A 27,499-nucleotide genomic window follows, 5' to 3' on the forward strand; every position below is an offset into this window, starting at 1 on the left:
ATCTGTCAGTGTGCTTTCCTGGACGTGTGCTCCACTAGACCAGGTATGTACACATGTGTGATGTCACTCAACAGTCTCAGACACAGTGGACACTCAGTGAAGACTGTTTCTAGGGAGTCAAGAAAAGAGATTTGGAAAGGAGAGCAGCCATAGAAATGTGAAGGAAGGTGAACAATATAAGACCCCATTAATTGTAGGCTTATATTTTTCAAATCCTACTTTAATAGGGGTTCTTAAATGCTTTAACCTCTTTTCTATCCCACTACTCACCAGAGGTAGTGGAAAGAAAAGGTTAATAGGGCAAAGGAGGATGTGGACGTGTTTAGAAATAATTCTTTGTGGTGCTTCGAGTCTTCATTGTCAGGATAGCAGCAATCCAGTTCACACAACTTACAAACACCATTCACAAAGTAGCAATGGCAGTTCAAGCCAAAAGAAACTGCAAGGCTCCGCCAATCGTTCCAAGTCTGCAGAAGCAGCAAGAAGTCACTGAACACCACCAGAAGTTCTTGGGTGCATTTCTTTCTAGAAAGGCATGAGAAATGATAATCAGTGAAGAAGGCAAGGCAAACCAATGCCAGAGTTTGTCAGCAAAGACCAGCATCAGCAAAGCCCAACTAAGACTAGCCAAGAGTGGCAAGGCCTCATCCATTGTTTATTGGGATATATCTATATCCTTTCCAAACATCTCGTGTTCTCTCAAGCATCCACTCTAGCAAAACATCACATGCCCCCTTTCCAGACAGCTTCAAGAAAAACATTATGTATCTGTTCTCAGCAAAGCATCCTCTCATAAAACAGCTCCCAGAAAAACATCACTTGACACAACTGAGTCTCCAAAGAAACCAGAAATTTCCACTTCAATTGTAACTTACCAATGGTGACAGGTCATTGGGGGTAGGGGTGGGGGTGGGGGGGAACAGTTCTGAATAGCAGGCTGGTTTTGCCTACAATGAAGCCATGCTTAGTCTCCCCTGGTTGTTTCATTTCCTCATGAAAGCTATGTCTTCTGCCACTGGATTTGAACTCATATGGGCTCTGATGAAACAAAGGCCATAAAGAATTGGTTCTTATCTGTTTGAATTATGCATTTGTGTGTGTCTGTCTGTGTTAGGCCCAAGGTTAACTTTGGGTGCTGTTCTGGAGTCATCTCCCAATACTTTCGGAGACAGTGCTTCTCTTTGGGACACAAGGCTCACTGATAAGGCTGAATTTGGAACCAGTAAAAACCCTAGAGATGCTTCTGTCTCCACCTCCCTGACACTGGGATTACAAGTATGCATTACCAACCTGTTGGAGAATTCTAAGCGTCACCCAACCTTATTATTTGTTCTTAACAAACTTTATTCAAATCTTTGTATATGTATACTAGGAACTTAAATTTAAAAAAGAATGAAATGATTAGAAGAGCCACGTGTCTTCAATAAAGAGTCAGTAAAATATGAAAACACTTACTGCCTCTCCTCTCTCACTCCTTTCCTTTTTGCTTTTCTTGAGAGAGTCTCACTGTGCAGTCAAGACTGGTATGAGGGAGCTGGAGAAGTAGCTCAGTAGTTAAGGGCATTGTCTGCATTTTCAGAGGACCTGGTTCAATTCCCAGCACCCACATGGCAGCTCACAACTGTCTACAACTCCAGTTCCAGGGGATCCAACACACAGACACAAAGACACACATGGATGCAAAATACCAATGTACATAGGTGTTGATGCATATCTTTAATCCCAGTACTTGGAATCAGAGGCAGGTGAATCTCTGAGTTCGAGGCCAGCACTGTCTACAGCCAGGACTATATAGAAAAACTCTGTCTCAACAAACAAAACAAGATATTACAAACAAACAGAAAGAAACAAAGAGGGAAAGGGAGAGAACAACTTCAGGGTTAAAAACATCATCACTGAATGTTTGAAAGACAAACCAGAAATCAAGAGCCCCAAGACCCATTTCTTAAACAATACTAAATCAGGTTTTATTTCAGAATATCTATTCAAGGGGGAAACAATAATTGATCCAACAAGAAAAGGAAAAAAAAAAACAGTAATATCCAAGTCAGGGACTGCTACAGAACCCTTGCTGCCATTTCCTGCCCAGTCTGGTGTGATGTTTTCTTAAAATTCAGATGTTGGAACCCAATATGCCTGTGTGGTGGTATGAGGAGGTAACCATGGATTTTGGGAAGTGGTTAAACTGTGGGGATCTGCCCTTATGAAGCAAGTAGTGCCCTGGCAAGTGGCTAGGGTGATCTCCATCACCCCTTCCCATCCATCATGTGTGGACAGAAGGAGCCTGCCATCTTGGAAGACCAAATCCCAAGCATGGGTTCTACTAGACATCCAGCCTCCAAAACTCAGAGCAATCCATTTCTGCTCCATCACTCCATGTGGCCACCCAACACACTATCATCCAGTGTACTCCCGGCATGTGATCCCTGTTACTCTAGCTATGTCCAGCCTGGAGGGCTTTGTGTTCCCACTGTGCCTCTTCTTTGCTTCCTTTATACTGCCTGCCTTTTTTCCTGTCCTTCATCTTGTTCTTTGGCCTGCTGTGTTTCCTCTGGCTTGGGAGCCATGGCACTATGCTGTTCTCCTAGCCAAGGAACACTCACCACCAACCTTGGCAAGTGAGCGTCCCTTAAGCCTTAGCTCCTTCCTTGGTCAGAGACCTCATCTATGGCCTCTGGACCCAGGCAGCCATACTTGCCTGTGGCTTTTGTCTACCATCAGTTTCTTAACTTCATTTACGGTCCCCTAGCAGGATGCAAGCAATCTCAGAACTGGACTTTTCCAGTCTCCCACACCTCCGGGGCCAGCAGCTTAGTCAGCATCAGGCAACTACACCCCTATGACAGGTCCTCCATGGCAGGACCTTAAACCACCCTCATCTCCAAACACAGAGAGGAAACCATGTGCACATGATTAATGCTTAGCAGTAATAAACAATTAACTATGATCATATAGGACTTACCACAGGAGAACCATCATAGAATATGGCCATGAGTCAATAACTTTGAAAGAATGAACTTTTCTTTCTAGATCCTGAAGAGATTCTTGTGAAATTTAGGGCTTTTGTCTCATCGGGACCAGAAAAATCCTGCAAGTTCTAAGGGTAGGAAGACACATTTCTACGAGAGACTTTACAGTTCTGTTTACAGACGTATTTCTATGAAAATCAGAAAGCAGGCCCCAGGATCCCACTATCAATATTCACTGTTGCCTGAAGTTGTCAGCTGTACAGTTAGATGCCAAAGAGTAGTAAGACACAAAATGATTAAAAACACTTAGAAGCAAAATGGGCAGCCAGTATTATAATCTACCCAAGTAAATGTGACTATCAACTTAAAAAACCATTTCATCTGGACAAAAATTAGCAAAGATCCTGGATATATGACCCAGATCTGAAAATGGTTTGCGCAGTTGTGTGCCAACTGCTCCCTTCTTTACTTAGGCAAAAGCAAATAGTTTGTCATGACTCAGAAGTAGAACTGAAGTCATTTTATCAAGAAAACACTATCACCCCAAGGATCCAGCTCTGTATCTTTCCTCCTCTGGGTAGCATGTCACATGATGTCAACCCACAGGGAAGTTAGGAGGGTAGTTGGAGAAGCTCTGATTAAAATTAATCTTAAAGGCAAGAGCCAGCTAAGTAAGACAGATGCTAGGAAGAGCAACACACACAGCATTTTTGTGCTATAGAAAGAGGTGGCGGGAAAGAGCATTACCTTGGAAGCCGATAGTAATCGCCACAAGTTAAATACTTTAAAACCTTTAAGTGTTCCTTTTTGGAAAAGGAGATCAAGGGTTCATTAAGCACTGGCAGGAAATGCATCACATGAAGCCGTAGCATTAAAAAAAAAAAAAAACGTGCTAGAAGGTGACACTGCTTTCTGGATAAAGGAACCTAGGAAATCATGAGTTTTGTGTCCTTGTCTCTACAGCCCAGTTGCTGCCGATCAGAAAAGAGTTGCACACACAGAGGAAACCAAATGATGCCACCTCAGCATCCCAATTCAATCTTCCTCAAGTTGCATCTGTTAAAAATGTGGTCCCTGGAAGTGATGGAAATTTCAGGCTTGCAACGTGGCTGGCGGAAGTAGGTCCCCGGGGATGCCGCCTGGAAGACAGTACTACAAGCCTGCTCCTCACAGCTGTGGCTTCCTGACTGCCTTAAGGCAAGCAGCTTCCTCTGCTATGTTCTTCCATCATGCACGGCCTCACTCAAGACCATAATAGCAGAGCCAGCTGAACACAGACTGAAGCCTCTGAAAGTGTGAGCCAGACTAGACCTTTAACCTCCACTTAAGCTATTTTAGGCATTTTGTCACTACAATGGCATCTAATATCTTTTCACCTAGGAAGGATTTAGGGATGGCTCTGTAGTGAAGAGCATGGTTGCCTTGCAAGCATGAGGATCAGAATTTTGCAAAGCCAGGTGTGGGGGTGCGTGCTTATAACCCCAGTGCCAGAGAGGCAGAGATAGGAGGGTTTATGGGGCTCTTTGGCTGGCCAGCCTAGCCTACTATCCTGGCTCCAGACCAGTGAAATGATGGATGTGCCTGAGGACACTGAGTTTGTCTTCTGGGCTGCACATGCTTATGTGCACCTGCACACACTGGAATGAGCACACACACACACACACACACACACACACACACACACACGCTCTGCACAAAACCAAAGAGAGATGGTTTCTGTCTTCAGATTCCAGGTACTCTGTGAGCTGCTGACCTCAGATCATAACGAAGCTTTTCCAGGTGTTGCCAAATGAAGGACAATATGGTGATTCCCTATGTATGGATCAAGTGGCTAAGTGCATCCCCCTGGCATGAATTATTCTTTTGCACTCGAACATGTCATCTCTCTTGGGTATCTATACAATCAACTGTTGACTCTGGCCAATTCATTCATGTCAACAAAAAGTTTGTTTGTTTTGCTTTTTACAAATCTTATTTGTGTGTGTGTTGGGGGGTGGGGTGGGTATGTGACTTCTCATGTAAGTGTCTGCAGAGGCCACAAGAGGGCCTGGAACTGGGTTACAGGTGTTTGCAAGCTGCCTGATGCTAGGACCTGAGCTCTGGTCCCCCTAGAGGAACAAGAAGCGATCTTAACGCCATCCACCCAGCCCTTGGAAATTTGTTCTGAAATCACTTCAAAGATGATGTCTAGTTATGGGGCAAGTTAGATGTATGAAATGTATGAAAGCTTGGTTTTCCAGCTGGTGGTGTGCCTCCTGCCTTCTTGCAGAGCTGAGCTGTGAGTGTCTGGAGGCCCACAGCCTATTAGGATTCATGGCTCACAGCAGTGCCTAGGCAGAGCATTGCTAGCACTAACTACATGCCCACTGACTGGTTAGTGGGAAGATGCTTCCCATTGCCCCAGTGATCCAAGCTTCCATTCTTCAAACCTGTATCCTGTGTATGGCAGGATCCTTTATAAGCTTCTTCAAACCCTCTCGGGAGACAAAGACTATGGGGATTTTTTTTCTTTTGATCTCAATTTTCTACCATGTCATTAAAACTTGTAAGGGCAGTAACAGAGTTGATAAACATAATCCCAGTTCCAGGCAGGTCTCTGAAGTTCCCTGATGCAAAGTCCTTGCACATCTGCACCTTTCAAAGAGTTCCATGGAAAGAAATTTGAACCCCTCACAGTATATGGACCCTTCTCCCCAACCCTTCTCTTGTGTGCTGTGCTAAGTGTGATGAAAGGGACCTGTGTCCTCCTTGGAAGACACATCCAAGTACAGGACAAGGCTGAGCTATTACCTCTCTGCAAGTAGGAATGCCGGGCTACTGAAGGAGCGATGATGGGAAATGAAACAAAGGGAAGCAGGAAATAAGGCCTTCACACAGCACCTTTGGCCTGGGAAAGGAGCTCCGAGGTTATTTGGTCAGCTTGGGAGAGCAGGGCCTGCATTGTGCTCATCCTGGCCTCCCACTGAACTGCTAGTCAAGTGGTAGTGGGACTAAAAGCAGGCAACCTCCATGACAAAGCTAAGTAAAACTGTGTGGACCATCTCCACAGAGCTCTCCCCAGCAAGATCTCCATCACACTGGGAGCTGAACCTCTGGAGAAGCAAATCCTTCAGGTGCTCCTCTCTGGCACCAGTCCTGCAGGGGGTATGCTAAGTGCCACCGCAGCAGAGAGGACCAGCTCACTCATGAGCATGGTTGTCATCCTGCAGAGAGGAGTTGGTAACTCCAGTTCCCTTGCTGTCCTAGCCGAGGACCTTACAATTTCCCAGGAGAAAAGGGAGCACACTGTGAAACTACAGATTTAAACCAGATTACTGTCTAGTTAGTCTTTTATTATTATTATTATTATTATTATTATTATTATTATTATTATTATTGTTTTGGTTTTGGTTTTTGAGACAGGGTTTCTCTGTATAGTCCCTGGCTGTCCTAGAACTCACTCTGTAGACCAGGCTGGCCTCGAACTCAGAAATCGGCCTGCCTCTGCCTCCCAAGTGCTGGGATTAAAGGCATGCGCCACCACTGCCTGGCTTAGTTAATCTTTTATAAGTAATTACTCCACATACAGTATTTGATCATTTCAAAACCCTGAGTCCCAAGTCAGAGGTAATCACACTTTGCTAAAGCCATTAAGGGTATTTGATTCCACTTGTGACGTCTTGAGAGAGCCAGGTGGCACCAGGGTCACACACAGGCCCATCTTCTATTCCTAGTCTCCTATAAATTATGCTATTATTCTAGCTTAGATGCCATCTAGTGTGCATGCATATGAGTATGTGTGTTCAAGTGTGTGTGCATGTGTGTGCACTCATGCGCATGGAGAATAGGCTGACAGCAGTGTCTTCTACCATCTCGCTCTTCACCTAACATAAGGAGGTGGGGACTCTCACTGAACCCAGAGTTGGTGGTCTTCTTGGTACTTCTTTGATCCCCGCAGACAAGAATTATAGGAGAGCTCTGAGGATCCAAACTTCAGTCTTCACACTTGAACAGCTAGGGTTTTGCCCCTGAACCATATCCCTCCCCCCTCCCCCCCAACATGACTCCCCAGTGCTAAGGAGGGCCAGGCAGGTGCTCTACCACAGATCTCTATCTGTAAAGTTTTGATTTTAGATAGTCAGCTTTATAAGACAACTTTAACTGTGCCTTAGAGAATCCATGCCCCTCATCTCCCTCACTATTAGTGTTTTGTGGCTTTGGTGAAGAGGGTTGAGATAAGTCATATGCAGCTTAGGCTGGTCTTGAACTCCTGATTCTGCCTCTACCTTCGAAGTCCTGGAATCACAAGCATATGCCACTACCTTACATCTTATAGTATTTATGTCACAACTGCAGTCTATTACTGGTCACAGCTATTGACTAAAATGTGTGCTTTATTCTGATGTCACTGGTTCTTAGTTGGTGTTCTCATTTTAGGAGTCTATCCAAGCTCCTTGTCCCCATCCTCTGGGCCAACTCCCATCTCTCCTTGCTTTTCACAGACTTTAGAGCTCTGAGGAAGAGTGACTAGCGGTTTCCTAGGAACTCCTTTTAAGCTTGCCTGATAATTTACTCACAAGGAGACTAGGTTAAGTGTTCTTGGAAGGACAATCACAGAAGGCATAACTCCTCTCTCATCACTCCATGTCAGGGGTTGTGCTCTGTCAGTGTTGGTCACTTGCCTGAGGCAGGGTTAAGTGACTTTCTCCAACTTTCTCACATTCTGGGTTTTGGAAGCAAGTCACTAGGTCTATCACATGCTTAAGGGCCAATTGGATGAGGCATTTCTTTGTGGAGAGAGTGGGTACATGAATGGTCTGCAATTCCTTAGGAAGGTACACACATCTCAGCTCTTTCATTTACTTATATTAATGAAAATTAACCCAGCAGGTTTGCTGTCACCCAGGATCTTCTTTGAGGCCATTTTTGTAGCTGTCACTAGTTCTAAAAGTGGTCCATCTGGTCTACCAATGACATGATGATGTGCACTTCTATGGGGGTGCTGCTCTTTGGTTGTGGTGTGTATTTAAGGGACTTAGAAGTGCCCTGTAACTGAGGAAAGTCTGCTCACATAAGCCATGTGGGCTGACAGTGACGAGGAGTCCTGAGTGTTGAGGGTGAGGGTCGGGGAGGGTGGTGACCACATTGCTCCCTTTCTACTGAACCAGTCACTTCTTGGTTAATCCAAGGTTGGCCCCAATCAGAGTAACTATTGTTCCAAAGAACAGGAGCTCTCTGGAAGACAGAGTTAGTTTCCCCAGTGCCATGTGCTTTCATGAGCTGCCCTGTGGTGTTTGGGTCTGGAATGTCCCCCAAAGGTTCCTATATTGAAGTCTTGGGCTCTAGGCTATGGCACTATTGGGACATATTAGAATCTTTAGGAAGTGAGCTAAGTGGGAGGAAGTTAGATCATTGGGGTGTGCCCTTGAGGGGAGAATTGAGACTCTACCCCTCTTCTTTCTTTTACTTCCTGGTTGCAGTAAGGTAAGCAGCTTTCTCTAGCATTGATTGACCACCAGGATGCGATGGGCTGCCTTGGGCCCCAACAAACAGGCTTATTGACTGTAGATTGAAATCTCTGAAACTGGGGGCCGAACGAAGCTTTCCTCCTGCTGCATCGATTATCTCTGGCATTTGTCACAGCAAAGGATAGGAAGCTGGCTGGTGCACATCTTTCCCCTCAAAGACACTGCTGTAGAAGAGCAGGCAGAGGGGACACCTCAGAGAGGCCTCAGGCATTTTACATGAAGAGCCTGAGCACATACTGCAGGTGAGGCTGAGGTGACTCCATCAGGCTGGATTAGCTGAATCCTGGTCCATTTTGCTCTTCGCCTGATCTCCCTTCATTGCTGGGGTCTCCTGATCATAGGTGGTTTAGCTGTAGAGAAAGCAGAGACAGTCTGTGTGTGAGTGTTTTTGTGTGTGTGTGTGTGTGTGTGTGTGTGTGTGTGTGTGTGTGTGAGGGGTAAGTGTGGGGCCTGCTCCAGTGTGCTGCATTTCCAAATGAACCTTTTGTATCCAGGGTCACACCCCCAAACCATCCCTCAGGTTCTCATGAACCCAACACGTGTTCACGCATCAGCCAACAGATCTGGGCGTCTGTGCTTCCAAGGGAAGTGTGGTCTTCTATCATCACCCCATGCAGGGGACTCTATGGGCTTCAGAATAGCCACCGGGCTGAATGATGGATGGGGCCTGGAGCTACAGACCCATTTTATGCAGCCTGGGACTTTCCTAATGAGCTCTATGGTATATTTATGACCCTCATGTTTCACTTTCAACCAGAAGCTTAAAATACTCCATAAATATTATTTTATATGTAGACGTGAAGAAATGCTGTCCAGGAAATAGTCTATCAGTCACACTGTTCTCAGAAGGCTAGAGCTGTGTGTGAACACCCAGCACATGCATTCGGGAGAGCCAGGATTTTTTTACTGAGAGATGCTGCAAGTAGAACCTGCCTCCCATGCTGCGTCACCAGGCATGAACACTACGGGATGTGTCTGAGGGAGAACTGAACACCATGTGAAACTTTATGTGTGTCCAATTCTCCCGACCACTCTGGGGCACACAGTGACTCAATACATAGTGCCAACTATGCAAGAAAATCAGAAAACTTTCCCCCCAAAGAGGGATGGTGGGAATGGTTACGTTATACACTTAGGCAGAGCTTTCTGGTATGTGCACAGTCCCTCTCCTTTGCCCTCACAGCCCAGAGATGGGCTAGCCTGTGCCTGCAGTCCAAAAGGAGAGTTTGGGAAATGATGGTTCTCCCCTAGGTTCTCTGGCCAACACGTGGGAACCAGGCATTCCGTTGTTTCTTAAAATAACCGGAGAGATGGACAGAGCAGAAACCCAAAGGCTAACTTGGGTGGCCCCTTAGAATGTGTATTTATAATCGTGGCATTTATAATCTGTCACCTGAGCTTCACTTGTCAACTTGACATGCCTGGGAAGAGGGAGTCTCCATTGAGGAATTGTCTCAATGAGGCTGGGCTATGGGCATGTCTGTAGGTCCTTTTACTGATTGTCAATTGATGTAGGAGGGCCAAGCCCACTGTGGGTGGTGCCATCCCTAGGCAGGCGATCCTGGTTTATATAGGGCTACCATGGTGAAAGCTTGTCTCAGGAAAAACAAAGCAACTTAAGTACTTCAAGCAGAAAGATGGTGAAACCCACAAAGCTTTGAGAGAAATAGACTATTTCTTTGGAGCATGAATCAGAAGTGAAGTGAGTTATGGTGGAGTTTATGATGAGGTTTTGTGACCTCCTTGTGGTACCTGTGGGTTAGTAGGCAGTAGAGTGGGTGTCTTAGGGTTTTACTGCTTTGAACAGACACCATGACTAAAGCAACTCTTGAAAGGACAACAGTTAATTGGGTCTGGCTTACAGGTTCAGAGATTCAGTCCATTATCGTCAAGGCAAGAGCATGACAGCATCCAGGCAGGCATGGTGCAGGAGGAGCTGAGAGTTCTACATCTTCATCTGCAGGCCTCTAAGAGAAGACTCGCTTCCAGGCAGCTAGAGTGAGGGTCTTAAGCCCACACCAACACTGACACACCTACTCCAACAGGGCCACACCTCTTAATAGTGCCACTCTCTGAGCCAAGCATATACAAACCATCAGAATGGGACTTTTGTTGTATGAGGGCCCCTTCCTCCCCTCAAAAACTATTCCCTCTCTCTTCCTCCCTTCTGCTCCCTCCTTCCCTCTCTGTTATCCTCTCTTACTCTCCTTTACACTCTCATCTTCCCTCCTTCCTATTGTCCCAAGAATTCACTGTGGTACTACTAATTATGAAGACCAGTACAGGTGAGAGTCTGCCTCCACTTCTAGATAAAATGTGTGCTGGGTGGGGTGGGGGATGGAGGAGGGCACAGGGTGCCCAAGAGCCATTGCAGAAAACTTTTTGGGTTTTGAGACAGCCAGTGCTAGACTATGTAGTCCAAGGAGCTTGGAACTTCAGAGCCTCTGCTTCTGCCCTCTGAGCTGCCACTCCCAAACTTCAGGGAACTTCTTAGTGGAAGTCACACTGATAGCAGAGGGTTATTTTCCTAGGGGAGTTCTGACTTGCCTGAGTGGGCTGTGGGATGGAGTAGAGGAAGGCTGGCAGAAGCTGGGGCTCAGTAAGTTAGGAAGGGCACTTGGAGGAATAGCTGACTTGAACTCAGCAGATGAATAGAATACAGCCAGAGTTGGAGTAAAAAGACAGTCGCAGTATGAACAGGTGAGAGGGTGCACCACAGAACCGGACAGCTTCTGGGACAGGCAGAGCCACAGAGCCGCTGAGGCAGCACCCTTTTCGGGCCGCAGACAGCCGGCCACCGTCCCGACCAGAGGACAGGTGTCCACCTGGCTCGGAAGGCCTCAGCCTCAGGAGCAGCGGGCGCCACCTTGGTTCCGGGACTCCGCTGAACTTAGGAACTTAGTCTGCACAGGTGAGAGTATGCACCACAGAAGCTGACAGCTTCTGGGACCTGCCAAAGCAACACAGCTTCGGGAAAAGGTCCTGTTTTGGGCCTTCTTCTTCGGCCAGGAGGAGGTCCAAACACAAGATATCTGCGCACCTTCCCTGTAAGAGGAGAGCTTGCCAGCAGAGAGTGCTCTGAGCACTGAAACTCAGAGGAGAGAATCTGTCTCCCAGGTCTGCTGATAGACGGTAACAGAATCACCAGAAGAACAATCTCTAAACAGAGTCAACTATAACAACTAACTCCAGAGATTACCAGATGGCGAAAGGTAAACTTAGGAATCTTTTTTTTTTTTTTTTTCCATTTTTTATTAGGTATTTAGCTCATTTACATTTCCAATGCTATACCAAAAGTCCCCCTTACCCACCCACCCCCACTCCCCTACCCACCCACTCCCCCCCTTTGGCCCTGGCGTTCCCCTGTACCAGGGCACACAAAGTCTGCGTGTCCAATGGGCCTCTCTTTCCAGTGATGGCCGACTAGGCCATCTTTTGATACATATGCAGCTAGAGTCAAGAGCTCAGGGGTACTGGTTAGTTCATAATGTTGTTCCACCTATAGGGTTGAAGATCCCTTTAGCTCCTTGGGTACTTTCTCTAGCTCCTCCATTGGGAGCCCTGTGATCCATCCATTAGCTGACTGTGAGCATCCACTTCTGTGTTTGCTAGGCCCCGGCATAGTCTCACAAGAGACAGCTACATCTGGGTCCTTTCAGTAAAATCTTGCTAGTGTATGCAATGGTGTCAGTATTTGGAAGCTGATTATGGGGTGGATCCCTGGATATGGCAGTCTCTACATGGTCCATCCTTTCATCTCAGCTCCATACTTTGTTTCTGTAACTCCTTCCATGGGTGTTTTGTTCCCACTTCTAAGGAGCAGCATAGTGTCCACACTTCAGTCTTCATTTTTCTTGAGTTTCATGTGTTTAGGAAATTGTATCTTATATCGTGGGTATCCTAGGTTTTGGGCTAGTATCCACTTATCAGTGAGTACATATTGTGTGAGTTCCTTTGTGATTGTGTTACCTCACTCAGGATGATGCCCTCCAGGTCCATCCATTTGGCTAGGAATTTCATAAATTCATTCTTTTTAATAGCTGAGTAGTACTCCATTGTGTAGATGTACCACATTTTCTGTATCCATTCCTCTGTTGAGGGGCATCTGGGTTCTTTCCAGTTTCTGGCTATTATAAATAAGGCTGCTATGAACATAGTGGAGCATGTGTCCTTCTTACCAGTTGGGGCTTCTTCTGGATATATGCCCAGGAGAGGTATTGCTGGATCCTCCGGTAGTACTATGTCCAATTTTCTGAGGAACCGCCAGACTGATTTCCAGAGTGGTTGTACAAGCCTGCAATCCCACCAACAATGGAGGAGTGTTCCTCTTTCTCCACATCCTCGCCAGCATCTGCTGTCACCTGAATTTTTGATCTTAGCCATTCTGACTGGTGTGAGGTGGAATCTCAGGGTTGTTTTGATTTGCATTTCCCTGATGATTAAGGATGTTGAACATTTTTTCAGGTGCTTCTCTGCCATTCGGTATTCCTCAGGTGAGAATTCTTTGTTCAGTTCTGAGCCCCATTTTTTAAGGGGGTTATTTGATTTTCTGAAGTCCACCTTCTTGAGTTCTTTATATATGTTGGATATTAGTCCCCTATCTGATTTAGGATAGGTAAAGATCCTTTCCCAGTCTGTTGGTGGTCTTTTTGTCTTATAGACAGTGTCTTTTGCCTTGCAGAAACTTTGGAGTTTCATTAGGTCCCATTTGTCAATTCTCGATCTTACAGCACAAGCCATTGCTGTTCTGTTCAGGAATTTTTCCCCTGTGCCCATATCTTCAAGGCTTTTCCCCACTTTCTCCTCTATAAGTTTCAGTGTCTCTGGTTTTATGTGAAGATCCTTGATCCACTTAGATTTGACCTTAGTACAAGGAGATAAGTATGGATCGATTCGCATTCTTCTACATGATAACAACCAGTTGTGCCAGCACCAATTGTTGAAAATGCTGTCTTTCTTCCACTGGATGGTTTTGGCTCCCTTGTCGAAGATCAAGTGACCATAGGTGTGTGGGTTCATTTCTGGGTCTTCAATTCTATTCCATTGGTCCACTTGTCTGTCTCTATACCAGTACCATGCAGTTTTTATCACAATTGCTCTGTAGTAAAGCTTTAGGTCAGGCATGGTGATTCCACCAGAGGTTCTTTTATCCTTGAGAAGAGTTTTTGCTATCCTCGGTTTTTTGTTATTCCAGATGAATTTGCAAATTGCTCCTTCTAATTCGTTGAAGAATTGAGTTGGAATTTTAATGGGGATTGCATTGAATCTGTAGATTGCTTTTGGCAAGATAGCCATTTTTACAATGTTGGTCCTGCCAATCCATGAGCATGGGAGATCTTTCCATCTTCTGAGATCTTCTTTAATTTCTTTCTTCAGAGATTTGAAGTTTTTATCATACAGATCTTTCACTTCCTTCGTTAGAGTCACGCCGAGATATTTTATACTATTTGTGGCTATTGAGAAGGGTGTTGTTTCCCTAATTTCTTTCTCAGCCTGTTTATTCTTTGTGTAGAGAAAGGCCATTGACTTGTTTGAGTTAATTTTATATCCAGCTACTTCACCGAAGCTGTTTATCAGGTTTAGGAGTTCTCTGTTGGAATTTTTAGGGTCACTTATATATACTATCATATCATCTGCAAAAAGTGATATTTTGACTTCCTCTTTTCCAATTTGTATCCCCTTGATCTCCTTTTGTTGTCGAATTGCTCTGGCTAATACTTCAAGTACTATGTTGAAAAGGTAGGGAGAAAGTGGGCAGCCTTGTCTAGTCCCTGATTTTAGTGGGATTGTTTCCAGCTTCTCTCCATTTACTTTGATGTTGGCTACTGGTTTGCTGTAGATTGCTTTTATCATGTTTAGGTATTGGCCTTGAATTCCTGATCTTTCCAGAACTTTTATCATGAATGGGTGTTGGATCTTGTCAAATGCTTTTTCTGCATCTAACGAGATGATCATGTGGTTTTTGTCTTTGAGTTTGTTTATATAATGGATTACATTGATGGATTTTCGTATATTAAACCATCCCTGCATCCCTGGAATAAAACCTACTTGGTCAGGATGGATGATTGCTTTAATATGTTCTTGGATTCGGTTAGCGAGAATTTTATTAAGGATTTTTGCATCGATGTTCATAAGAGAAATTGGTCTGAAGTTCTCTATCTTTGTTGGATCTTTCTGTGGTTTAGGTATCAGAGTAATAGTGGCTTTATAAAATGAGTTGGGTAGAATACCTTCTACTTCTATCTTGTGAAAAAGTTTGTGCAGAACTGGAGTTAGATCTTCTTTGAAGGTCTGATAGAACTCTGCACTAAACCCGTCTGGTCCTGGGCTTTTTTTGGCTGGGAGACTATTAATAACTGCTTCTATTTCTTTAGGGGATATGGGACTGTTTAGAAGGTCAACTTGATCCTGATTCAACTTTGGTACCTGGTATCTGTCCAGAAATTTGTCCATTTCGTCCAGGTTTTCCAGTTTTGTTGAGTATAGCCTTTTGTAGAAGGATCTGATGGTGTTTTGGATTTCTTCAGGATCTGTTGTTATGTCTCCCTTTTCATTTCTGATTTTGTTAATTAGGATTTTGTCCCTGTGCCCTTTAGTGAGTCTAGCTAAGGGTTTATCTATCTTGTTGATTTTCTCAAAGAACCAACTCCTCGTTTGGTTAATTCTTTGAATAGTTCTTCTTGTTTCCACTTGGTTGATTTCACCCCTGAGTTTGATTATTTCCTGCCGTCTACTCCTCTTGGGTGAATTTGCTTCCTTTTTTTCTAGAGCTTTTAGATGTGTTGTCAAGCTGCTAGTATGTGCTCTCTCCCGTTTTTTCTTGAAGGCACTCATAGCTATGAGTTTCCCTCTTAGAAATGCTTTCATTGTGTCCCAAAGGTTTGGGTACGTTGTGGCTTCATTTTCATTAAACTCTAAAAAGTCTTTAATTTCTTTCTTTATTTCTTCCTTGACCAAGGTATCATTGAGAAGAGTGTTGTTCAGTTTCCATGTGAATGTTGGCTTTCTGTTATTTATTTTGTTATTGAAGATCAGCCTTAGTGCATGGTGATCTGATAGGATACATGGGACAATTTCAATATTTTTGAATCTGTTGAGGCCTGATTTGTGACCTATTATGTGGTCAATTTTGGAGAAGGTACCATGAGGTGCTGAGAAGAAGGTATATCCTTTTGTTTTAGGATAAAATGTTCTGTAGATATCTGTCAGATCCATTTGTTTCATCACTTCTGTTAGTTTCAGTGTGTCCCTGTTTAGTTTCTGTTTCCATGATCTGTCCATTGGTGAAAGAGGTGTGTTGAAGTCTCCCACTATTATTGTGTGAGGCGCAATGTGTGCTTTGAGCTTTACTAAAGTTTCTTTAGTGAATGTGGCTGCTCTTGTATTTGGAGCATAGATATTCAGAATTGAGAGTTCCTCTTGGAGGATTTTACCTTTGATGAGAATGAAGTGTCCCTCCTTGTCTTTTTTGATGACTTTGGGTTGGAAGTCAATCTTATCAGATATTAGGATGGCTACTCCTGCTTGTTTCTTCATACCATTTGCTTGGAAAATTGTTTTCCAGCCTTTCATTCTGAGGTAGTGTCTATCTTTTTCTCTGAGATGAGTTTCCTGTAAGCAGCAAAATGTTGGGTCTTGTTTGTGTAGCCAGTTTGTTAGTCTATGTCTTTTTATTGGCGAGTTGAGACCATTGATGTTAAGAGATATTAAGGAAAAGTAATTGTTGCTTCCTGTTATTTTAGTTGTTAAAGGTGGCATTCTGTTCTTGTGGCTGTCTTCTTTTAGGTTTGTTGAAGGATTACCTTCTTGTTTTTTCTAGGGCGTTGTTCCCGTTCTTGTATTGGTTTTTTTCTGTTATTATCCTTTGAAGGGCTGGATTCGTGGAGAGATAATGCGTGAATTTGGTTTTGTCGTGGAATACCTTGGTTTCTCCCTCTATGATAATTGAGAGTTTGGCTGGGTATAGTAGCCTGGGCTGCAGTTTGTGTTCTCTTAGTGTCTGTATAACATCTGTCCAGGCTCTTCTGGCTTTCATAGTCTCTGGTGAAAAATCTGGTGTAATTCTGATAGGCTTGCCTTTATATGTTACTTGACCTTTTTCCCTTACTGCTTTTAGTATTCTATCTTTATTTAGTGCATTTGATGTTCTGATTATTATGTGTCGGGAGGAATTTCTTTTCTGGTCCAGTCTATTTGGAGTTCTGTAGGCTTCTTGTATGTTCATATGCATCTCATTCTTTAGATTTGGGAAGTTTTCTTCAATAATTTTGTTGAAGATGTTTGCTGGACCTTTGAGTTGAAAATCTTCATTCTCATCCACTCCTATTATCCGTACGTTTGGTCTTCTTATTGTGTCCTGGATTTCCTGGATATTTTGAGTTAGGATCTTTTTGCATTTTCCATTTTCTTTGATTGTTGTGCCGATGTTCTCTATGGAATCTTCTGCACCTGAGATTCTCTCTTCCATCTCTTGTATTCTGTTGCTGATGCTCAAATCTATGGTTCCAGATTTCTTTCCTAGGGTTTCTATCTCTAGTGTTGCCTCGCTTTGAGTTTTCTTTATTGTGTCTACTTCCCTTTTTAGGTCTAGTATGGTTTTGTTCATTTCCATCACCTGTTTGTATGTTTTTTCCTCTTTTTCTGTAAGGACTTCTACCTGTTTGATTGTGTTTTCCTGTTTTTCTTTAAGGACTTGTAACTCTTTAGCAGTGTTCTCCTGTATTTCTTTAAGTGAGTTATTAAAGTCCTTCTTGATGTCCTCTACCATCATCATGAGATATGCTTTTAAATCTAGGTCTAGGTTCTCAGGTGTGTTGGGGTTCCCTGGACTGGGCGAAGTGGGTGTGCTGGGTTCTGGTGATGGTGAGTGGTCTTGGTTCCTGTTAGTAAGATTCCTCCGTTTACCTTTCGCCATCTGGTAATCTCTGGAGTTAGTAGTTATAGTTGACTCTGTTTAGAGATTGTTCTTCTGGTGATTCTGTTACCGTCTATCAGCAGACCTGGGAGACAGATTCTCTCCTCTGAGTTTCAGTGCTCAGAGCACTCTCTGCTGGCAAGCTCTCTTACAGGGAAGGTGCGCAGATATCTTGTATTTGGACCTCCTCCTGGCCGAAGAAGAAGGCCCAAAACAGGACCTTTCTCAGACACTGTGTTGCTTTGGCAGTTCCCAGGTGGTACAGACTCTCACCTAAGCAGACTAAATTCCTAAGTTCCTTGGAGTCCCGGGACCAAGATGGCGACCACTGCTGCTGTGGCTTAGGCCGCCTCCCCAGCCGGGCGGGCACCTGTCCTCCGGTCCGGAAGGTGGCCGGCTGTCCCCGGCCCACACAGGGTGCTGCCTCAGCGCCTCTGTGCTTCCGCCTGTTCCAGAAGCTGTCAGGTTCTCTGGCGCACCCTCTCACCTGTTCAGACTAATTTCCTAAGTTCGGCGGGTCTCGGACCAAGATGGCGACCGCTGCTGCTGTGGCTTAGGCTGCCTCCCCAGCCGGGCGGGCACCTGTCCTCCGGTCCGGACGGTGGCTGGCTGTCCCCGGCCCACAAAGGGTGCTGCCTCAGCGCCTCTGTGCTTCCGCCTGTTCCAGAAGCTGTCAGGTTCTCTGGCGCACCCTCTCACCTGTTCAGACTAATTTCCTAAGTTCGGCGGGTCTCGGACCAAGATCAAACTTAGGAATCTTACTAACAGGAACCAAGACTATTCACCATCATCAGAACCCAGCACTCCCACTTCGCCCAATCCAGGGCACCCCAACACACCTAAAAACCTAGACCCAGATTTAAAAGCATATCTCATGATGATGGTAGAGGACATCAAGAAGGACTTTAATAAATCACTTAAAGAAATACAGGAGAACACTGCTAAAGAGTTACAAGTCCTTAAAGAAAAACAGGAAAACACAATCAAACAGGTAGAAGTCCTTACAGAAAAAGAGGAAAATACATCCAAACAGGTGATGGAAATGAACAAAACCATACTAGACCTAAAAAGGGAAGTAGACACAATAAAGAAAACTCAAAGTGAGGCAACACTGGAGATAGAAACCCTAGGAAAGAAATCTGGAACCGTAGATTCGAGCATCAGCAACAGAATACAAGAGATGGAAGAGAGAATCTCAGGTGCAGAAGATTCCATAGAGAACATCGGCACAACAATCAAAGAAAATGGAAAATGGAAAAAGATCCTAACTCAAAATACCCAGGAAATCCAGGACACAATGAGAAGACCAAACCTACGGATAATAGGAGTGGATGAGAATGAAGATTTTCAACTCAAAGGACCAGCAAACATCTTCAACAAAATTATAGAAGAAAACTTCCCAAATCTAAAGAAAGAGATGCCCATGAACATACAAAAAGCATACAGAACTCCAAATAGACTGGACCAGAAAAGAAATTCCTCCCGACACATAATAATCAGAACAACAAATGCACTAAATAAAGATAGAATACTAAAAGCAGTAAGGGAAAAAGGTCAAGTAACTTATAAAGGCAAGCCAATCAGAATTACACCAGATTTTTCACCAGAGACTATGAAAGCCAGAAGAGCCTGGACAGACGTTATACAGACACTAAGAGAACACAAATTCCAGCCAAGGCTACTATACCCAGCCAAACTCTCAATTACCATAGACGGAGAACCCAAAGTATTCCACGACAAAACCAAATTCACACATTACCTTTCCACGAATCCAGCCCTTCAAAGGATAATAACAGAAAAAAACCAATACAAGGACGGGAACCTCGCCCTAGAAAAAAACAAGAAGGTAATCCCTCAACAAACCTAAAAGAAGACAGCCACAAAAACAGAATGCCAACTTTAACAACAAAAATAAGAGGAACCAACAATTGCTTTTCCTTAATATCTCCTAATATCAATGGTCTCAACTCCCCAATAAAAAGACATAGACTAACAAACTGGCTACACAAACAAGACCCAACATTTTGCTGCTTACAGGAAACTAAACTCAGAGAAAAGGATAGACACTACCTCAGAATGAAAGGCTGGAAAACAATTTTCCAAGCAAATGGCATGAAGAAACAAGCTGGAGTAGCCATCCTAATATCTGATAAGATTGACTTCCAACCCAAAGTCATCAAAAAAGACAAGGAGGGGCACTTCATTCTCATCAAAGGTAAAATCCTCCAAGAGGAACTATCAATTCTGAATATCTATGCTCCAAATACAAGGGCAGCCACATTCATTAAAGAAACTTTAGTAAATCTCAAAGCACATATTGCACCTCACACAATAATAGTGGGAGACTTCAACACACCACTTTAACCAATGGACAGATCATGGAAACAGAAACTAAACAGGGACACAGTGAAACTAACAGAAGTTATGAAACAAATGGATCTGACAGATATCTACAGAACATTTTATCCTAAAACAAAAGGATATACCTTCTTCTCAGCACCTCATGGTGCCTTCTCCAAAATTGACCACATAATAGGTCACAAAACAGGCCTCAACAGATACAAAAATATTGAAATTGTCCCATGCATCCTATCAGATCACCATGCACTAAGGCTGATCTTCAATAACAAAATAAATAATAGAAAGCCAACATTCACGTGGAAACTGAACAACACTCTTCTCAATGATACCTTGGTCAAGGAAGGAATAAAGAAAGAAATTAAGGACTTCTTAGAGTTCAATGAAAATGAAGCCACTTCATACCCAAACTTATGGGACATAATGAAAGCATTTCTAAGAGGAAAACTCATAGCTCTAAGTGCCTCCAAAAAGAAACTAGAGAGAGCATACATTAGCAGCTCGACAACACACCTAAAAGCTCTAGAACAAAAGGAAGCAAATTCACCCAAGAGGAGTAGAAGGCAGGAAATAATCAAACTCAGGGGTGAAATCAACCAAGTGGAAACAAGAAGAACTATTCAGAGAATCAACCAATCAAGGAGCTGGTTCTTTGAGAAAATCAACAAGATAGACAAACCCTTAGCCAGACTCACTAGAGGGCACAGGGAAAGCATTCTAATTAACAAAATCAGAAATGAAAAGGGAGACATAACAACAGATCCTGAAGAAATCCAAAACACCATCAGATCCTTCTACAAAAGGCTATACTCAACAAAACTGGAGAACCTGGATGAAATGGAGAAGTTTCTAGACAGATACCAGGTAACTAAGTTGAATCACGATCAGGTTAATGATCTAAACAGCCCGATATACAAAAAGGAAATAGAAGCAGTCATTAATAGTCTCCCAACCAAAAAAAGCCCAGGACCAGATGGGTTTAGTGCAGAGTTCTATCAGACCTTCAAAGAAGATCTAATCCCAGTTCTTCACAAACTATTCCACAAAATAGAAACAGAAGGTACTCTACCCAACTCATTCTATGAAGCCACAATTACTCTGATACCTAAACCACAAAAGGCCCCACAAAGATAGAGAACTTCAGACCAATATCCCTTATGAATATTGATGCAAAAATCCTCAATAAAGTTCTTGCTAACCGAATCCAAGAACACATCAAAACAATCATCCATCCTGACCAAGTAGGTTTCATCCCAGGGATGCAGGGATGGTTCAATATACGGAAATCCATCAACGTAATCCAGTATATAAACAAACTCAAAGACAAAAACCACATGATCATCTCGTTAGATGCTGAGAAAGCATTTGACAAAATCCAATACCCATTCATGATAAAAGTCTTGGAAAGATCAGGAATTCAAGGCCCATACCTAAACATGATAAAAGCAATCTACAGCAAACCAGTAGCCAGCATCAAAGTAAATGGTGAGAAGCTTGAAGCAATCCCACTAAAATCAGGGACTAGACAAGGCTGTCCACTCTCTCCCTACCTATTCAACATTGTACTTGAAGTCCTAGCCAGAGCAATTAGACAACAAAAGGAGGTCAAGGGGATACAAATTGGAAAGGAAGAAGTCAAAATATCACTTTTTGCAGATGATATGATAGTATATATACGTGACCCTAAAAATTCCACCAGAGAACTCCTAAGCCTGATAAACAGGTTCAGTGAAGTAGCTGGATATAAAATTAACTCAAACAAGTCAATGGCCTTTCTCTACACAAAGGACAAACAGGCTGAGAAAGAAATTAGGGAAACAACACCCTTCTCAATAGCCACAAATAGTATAAAATACCTAGGCGTGACTCTAACTAAGGAAGTGAAAGATCTGTATGACAAGAACTTCATGTCTCTGAAGAAAGAAATTAAAGAAGATCTCAGAAGATGGAAAGATCTCCCATGCTCATGGATTGGCAGGATCAATATAGTAAAAATGGCTATCTTGCCAAAAGCAATCTACAGATTCAATGCAATCTCCATGAAAATTCCAACTCAATTCTTCAACAAATTAGAAAGGGCAATCGGCAGATTCATCTGGAATAACAAAAAACCTAGGATAGCAAAAACTCTTCTCAAGGATAAAAGAACCTCTGGCGGAATCACCATGGCCGACCTAAAGCTGTACTACAGAGCAATTGTGATAAAAACTGCATGGTACTGGTATAGCGACAGACAAGTAGACCAATGGAACAGAATTAAAGACCCAGAGATGAACCCACACACCTATGGTCACTTGATCTTTGACAAGGGAGCTAAAACCATCCAGTGGAAAAAAGACAGCATTTTCAACAAATGGTGCTGGCTGTTATCATGTAGAAGATTACGAATTGATCCATTACTATCTCCTTGTACTAAGGTCAAATCTAAGTGGATTAAGGAACTCCACATAAAACCTGAGACACTGAAATTTATAGAGGAGAAAGTAGGGAAAAGCCTCGAAGATATGGGTACAGGGGAAAAATTCCTGAATAGAACAGCAATGGCTTGTGCTGTAAGATCAAGAATCGATAAATGGGACCTAATAAAATTGCAAAGCTTCTGCAAGGCAAAAGACACCGTCAGTAAGACAAAAAGACCACCAACCTATTGGGAAAGGATCTTTACCTACCCCAAATCGGACAGGGGACTAATATCCAATATATATAAAGAACTCAAGAAGGTGGACTCCATAAAATCAAATAACCCCATTAAAAATGGGGCTCAGAACTGAACAAAGATTTCTCACCCGAGGAATACCGAATGGCAGAGAAGCACCTGAAAAAATGTTCAATATCCTTAATCATCAGGGAAATGCAAATCAAAACAACCCTGAGATTCCACCTCACACCAGTCAGAATGGCTAAGATCAAAAATTCAGATGACAGCAGATGCTGGTGAGGATGTGGAAAAAGAGGAACACTCCTCCATTGTTGGTGGGATTGCAAGCTTGTACAACCACTCTGGAAATCAGTCTGGCGGTTCCTCAGAAAATTGGACATAGTACTACCGGAAGATCCAGCAATACCTCTTCTGGGCATATATCCAGAAGATGCCCCAACCGGTAAGAAGGACACATGCTCCACTATGTTCATAGCAGCCTTATTTATAATAGCCAGAAGCTGGAAAGAACCCAGATGCCCCTCAACAGAGGAATGGATACAGAAAATGTGGCACATTTACACAATGGAGTACTACTCAGCTATTTAAAAGAATGAATTTATGAAATTCCTAGCCAAATGGATGGACCTGGAGGGCATCATCCTGAGTGAGGTAACCCAATCACAAACGAACTCTCACAATATGTACTCACTGATAAGTGGGTATTAGCCCAGAAACTTAGGATACCCAAGATATAAGATACAATTTGCTAAACACATTAAACTCAAGAGAATGAAGACCAAAGTGTGGACACTTTGCCCCTTCTTAGAATAGGAAACAAAACACCCGTGGTAGGAGTTACAGAGACAAAATTTGGAAGTGTGACGAAAGGATGGACCATCTAGTGATTGCCATATCCAGAGATCCATCCCATGATCAGCTTCCAAACGCTGACACCATTGCATACACTAGCAAGATTTTGCTGAAAGGACCCAGATATAGCTGTCTCTTGTGAGACTATGCCGGGGCCTAGCAAACACAGAAGTGGATGCTCACAGTCAGCTATTGAATGGACCACAGGGCCCCCAATGGAGGAACTAGAGAAAGCACCCAAGGAACTAAAGGGAACTGCAACCCTATAGGTGGAACAACAATATGAACTAAGCAGTACCCCGGAGCTCTTGTCTCTAGCTGCATATGTATCAAAAGATGGCCTAGTCGGCCATCACTGCAAAGAGAGGCCCATTGGACTTGCAAACTTTATATGCCCCAGTACAGGGGAACGCCAGTGCCAAAAAGGGGGAGTGGGTGGGTAGGGGAGTTGGGGGGAGTGGGTATGGGGGACTTTTGGTATAGCATTGGAAATGTAAATGAGCTAAATACTTAATAAAAATGGGGAAAAAAAAGACAGTCGCAGGCATAGCTTTGTTTTGCTTCCTTCTAGAATATTCTGTGCATGTAAAGGGTATTTGGTATGGATAAATGTTCTGGTCTCCGGTCTCTGGTCTCCGGTCTCTGCAGTCTCCGGCCTGAGGCGAAAAGAACAACTCGGACACCAAGTCGGGTTCACACAGCAACTTTACTTCGGGTTTCTTTTACAGCTCTCTTCCCCAGCAGCTTCTTCTTAGGGCAAGGGCTAAACTACTCCTATTACAACAGCTTCTCTTACTCTACTTCTACTCACCGCAAGGGCTAAAACTACTCTTTTCACTACTCTCAGACTCACCTCCTTCTAGCTCCACCCCACCTCATCCAATCAGAATTCACACACGCTCCAGGCACAAGCTTAGGGGTCTTTCACAGATAGGCTGACAGGTCCCAATTATGAGAAACTGTCCAGCCTGGCAGGCAGCCCACGCATGCAGCCTCACTGAGCATGCTAGGGCAAGGCAGTAAACAAGTGGGTTTCACAGGGCCTGTGGCCGCACCCACTTCCCGCAGATAAATGGGCCTTAAAATACAAGAAGAAGCAGTTTTCACATACAAAACACCTTTTCCCACATGCATAGAAGGTTCTAGAAGGATTTGAACCAAGCAGTCTGTGAGTTCAGGTGAAGTCAGCCAGAGTGTTGAGAATTTTGGTAGTGTGAAAATTCATAGTCTTTTTTTAAAATAAAAAGTTTCATCTTTTTTGTTTTATCTGATTTTAATTCACATAACTAGGCCAAATTATTTTAAGATCTTTGAATTGCAAGACAAGGCTTTGTTTCTTGTCAGTCATTGTTTTGTTTGACTGTTTGTTTTGCTTTGTTTTATCTTAGGCCTGTGTTACATCTGGGCAGTGCAGACTTGGACAGTAACCATGTGCAGAGACTGATCAAGCGGGATCAGGCTGATACATTAAGAAGGAAAGTCGTTTCTGACTCACTTGGAGCACATCTCTGCTGTGCAAGCATGTGTGAGCACACCATCAGCTTGTCTTCTGCAGGCTGCAGTCTCCTTTTGACTCACTCATGTGACAAGCTTGCCGGGTAGTCTATGACCTGGGGCTTGGATCAGCCAGGAAATTAGCTATGGTGGCTCCTTCTGAGCCATTCTGAATGTTCAGCTCAGGGTCTCATGAGGAAAGCTGGTATCTGACATCGAAGTCTATTTCCTCTATCTGGAAGAAGCTGAAATCCTGGCTCCCCAAAGTCCCTCAGCTAGATGGCCCATTTGGGGAACTACTGAAAAGATGCTGTCATACCTGACCTTGCTTATTTTTTAAAGATGAGTACACTGTAGTCACTGTCTGAAGAATGGGTACTAAACTGCGTTTGCAGCTTTGGGCCTCCAGGGCAGGCAGAGCTAGGCCTTTGCTTGGTTTCCACATGACAGGAACACCCAGGTCCCAGTGGGACTGTACTCCAGGGTTCCTGACAGGGGTCAGTCACTTCATCCCTGAGGACAAGCTCCCGTCTTGGAGAGAATAAAATAGTATTGAGGGGTGCCATTGTCACCTGCTCTGCACTGTATTGTTCCCGTGCTTCCTTTCTGCCTCCAGTGGGAGGTGGACTGGCGTCTTAGTCAGTGCTCTATTGCTATGAAGAGACACCATGACCACAGCAACTCTTATAAAGGAAAGCTCTTAACTGGGGCTGGCTTACAGTTTTGGAGGTTTAGCACTATCATGGTGGGAGAATGGTGGTAGGCAGGCAGACTGGTGCTGGAGAAGCAGTTGAGAGTACTACATCTGAGTCTTTTAGGCAGCATGAAGAGAGCCACTAGACTTGGCTTGACCATTTGAAACCCCAAAGCCTATCCTTCAACAAGTGACATACTTCCTTCAACAAAGTCACATCTACTCCCACAAGGCCACACTTCCTAATCCCTCTCAAGCAGTGCCACTCCCTAATAATCAAATATTCAAGTCTATGAACCCACAGGATCCATTCTTATTCATATACCACAATTGGGCTTCCCTATTTCCTTCTTCTTCAAGTCACAGAGCATCTTCTCAATGTCTTTGTCTCCACTCACTTGTCCTTGTGTTCCCCGACTCTTTCCTGAGGAAACCTGAAAGGCTGGAATGTCCATCCATGTCAGGAACCATCCCAGTGTGTATTACTTGTGTACAGTAAGTAGTGAGCCCATGAATGAATTTGTTTTGTCTCCAGACACACACCTACACAAACACACACACACACACACACGGTCTACAAATCCCCAACCCCAGCAATCACAGCACTTGGGAGTTCAGAACTGGAAAATACATCATTGTTCAAAGCACATTATTGTTGGTCCAGACTCAAAACTGGAGGTGAAAGAACAGTACGTACCCAGACGTGATCTTAGATAACTTATCAGTGCCCCAAATGAGAAGACACATGCTCATCTGATTGCCTTAGGGAGAGGGTCTTAGTGAAGACTGCACTTGACTGTCAGGGATCCTAAGAGAGTAAACCAGAAGGCTGTTTCTCCTGCTGACTGCCAGTCAGCTCCTAAAGCAACCTGTATGACCCCCTCAGCATGAGTCAGCCTGAGTGAGCGGGTAGCAACAGAGGTGGGCTGCAGCCTGCAGCTTGTTGGCCCCCACAGTGGCAATACATGCACGATTGGACCGTGGCAGGAGCAGGCTGCTGCTGCTGTGTGTGTGTGTGTGTGTGTGTGTGTGTGTGTGTGTGTGTGTATGTGTGTGTGTATGTGTGTGTGTATGTGTGTGTGTATGTGTATGTGTGTGTATGTGTGTGTATGTGTGTGTGTATGTGTGTGTGTGTATGTGTGTGTGTGTGTGTATGTGTGTGTGTGTATGTGTGTGTGTGTATGTGTGTGTGTGTGTTTGTGTGTGTGTGTGTGTGTTTGTGTGTGTATGTGTGTGTGTGTATGTGTGTGTGTGTGTGTGTGTGTGTGTGTGTGTGTGTGTGTGTGTGTGTTGGGGGCCAGGAGCTGTCACAGAAGAATTGGGCTGCAGCCTGCAGCCTGTGTAGCTCTGCGGCAGATGCAGCCCATACTTCCCTATGCAGCTGTGGCATCCTTAGCACTCCCTATGCATCCCTAAGCACCAGTCAAGGCCCTGGGATGAGGACTTGGCTCTGAGGGAGGGAGTACTGATTTCCCCAAGGCTCCTTGTTGCAAGGTTTCCTCCATGCATCTGCTCCCTTGCTCTGGTCTCCATTACCCCCTAGTCCCCGAGGCCTCCTTCTCTTGCAGTTTGCCCCCATTGTTTTCCAACTCTGTGTTTGCCTTCAAACTTCCCACGAGAAGAATATGTTTTTGTCTGGTCCACCAGGTAAAATTAAGCTAACTAGCAAGCCCTGTTCCTAGTCATTAAAATAAATTTAAACCAGCAACTGCTGCAACTCCTGTGTCAGCTATACACCAGACACCAGTAGGTGTACAAAATACAAAGCCAGGGCCAGCATCCCACCTCCCCGGCTCCCCAGCCTCCCATTTTCTACTCTCTACTTCTGTCTGTTATTCTCCCATCCTCCCCCTCTCTTCCAGCCTCCTGCATCCCTGCTCTCCCTCCACCCCCACTTCTCCCAGGACCATCTTGATGAGGCTGCATGCTAACCTCACCTGGTCTGGGTAGCAGCTACATCAACCGTGTATTCTCAAGTGGTGCCCAAGTAGAGCTTGCGTTAGATCCTCATCTCCCATCTTAGCTCTTCTTTCACCTCTTCTCTTGGGCGCA

At 44.1% G+C, this 27,499-nt stretch overlaps 1 long non-coding RNA gene across 1 annotated transcript; it reads right to left on the minus strand.

The window, feature by feature from the left end:
* Nucleotides 1-498: 498 nt before the first annotated feature.
* Nucleotides 499-27,499, minus strand: Gm34874. The gene is made up of 3 exons (XR_383475.1): nt 27,385-27,499; nt 8,714-8,826; nt 499-525 (listed from the first exon to the last, which is right to left on the minus strand). It is a non-coding gene; the product is annotated as a predicted gene, 34874 (long non-coding RNA).

Source organism: Mus musculus, chromosome 14, assembly GCF_000001635.26.
Source record: "Mus musculus strain C57BL/6J chromosome 14, GRCm38.p6 C57BL/6J".
NCBI classification, from domain to species: Eukaryota; Metazoa; Chordata; class Mammalia; order Rodentia; family Muridae; genus Mus; species Mus musculus.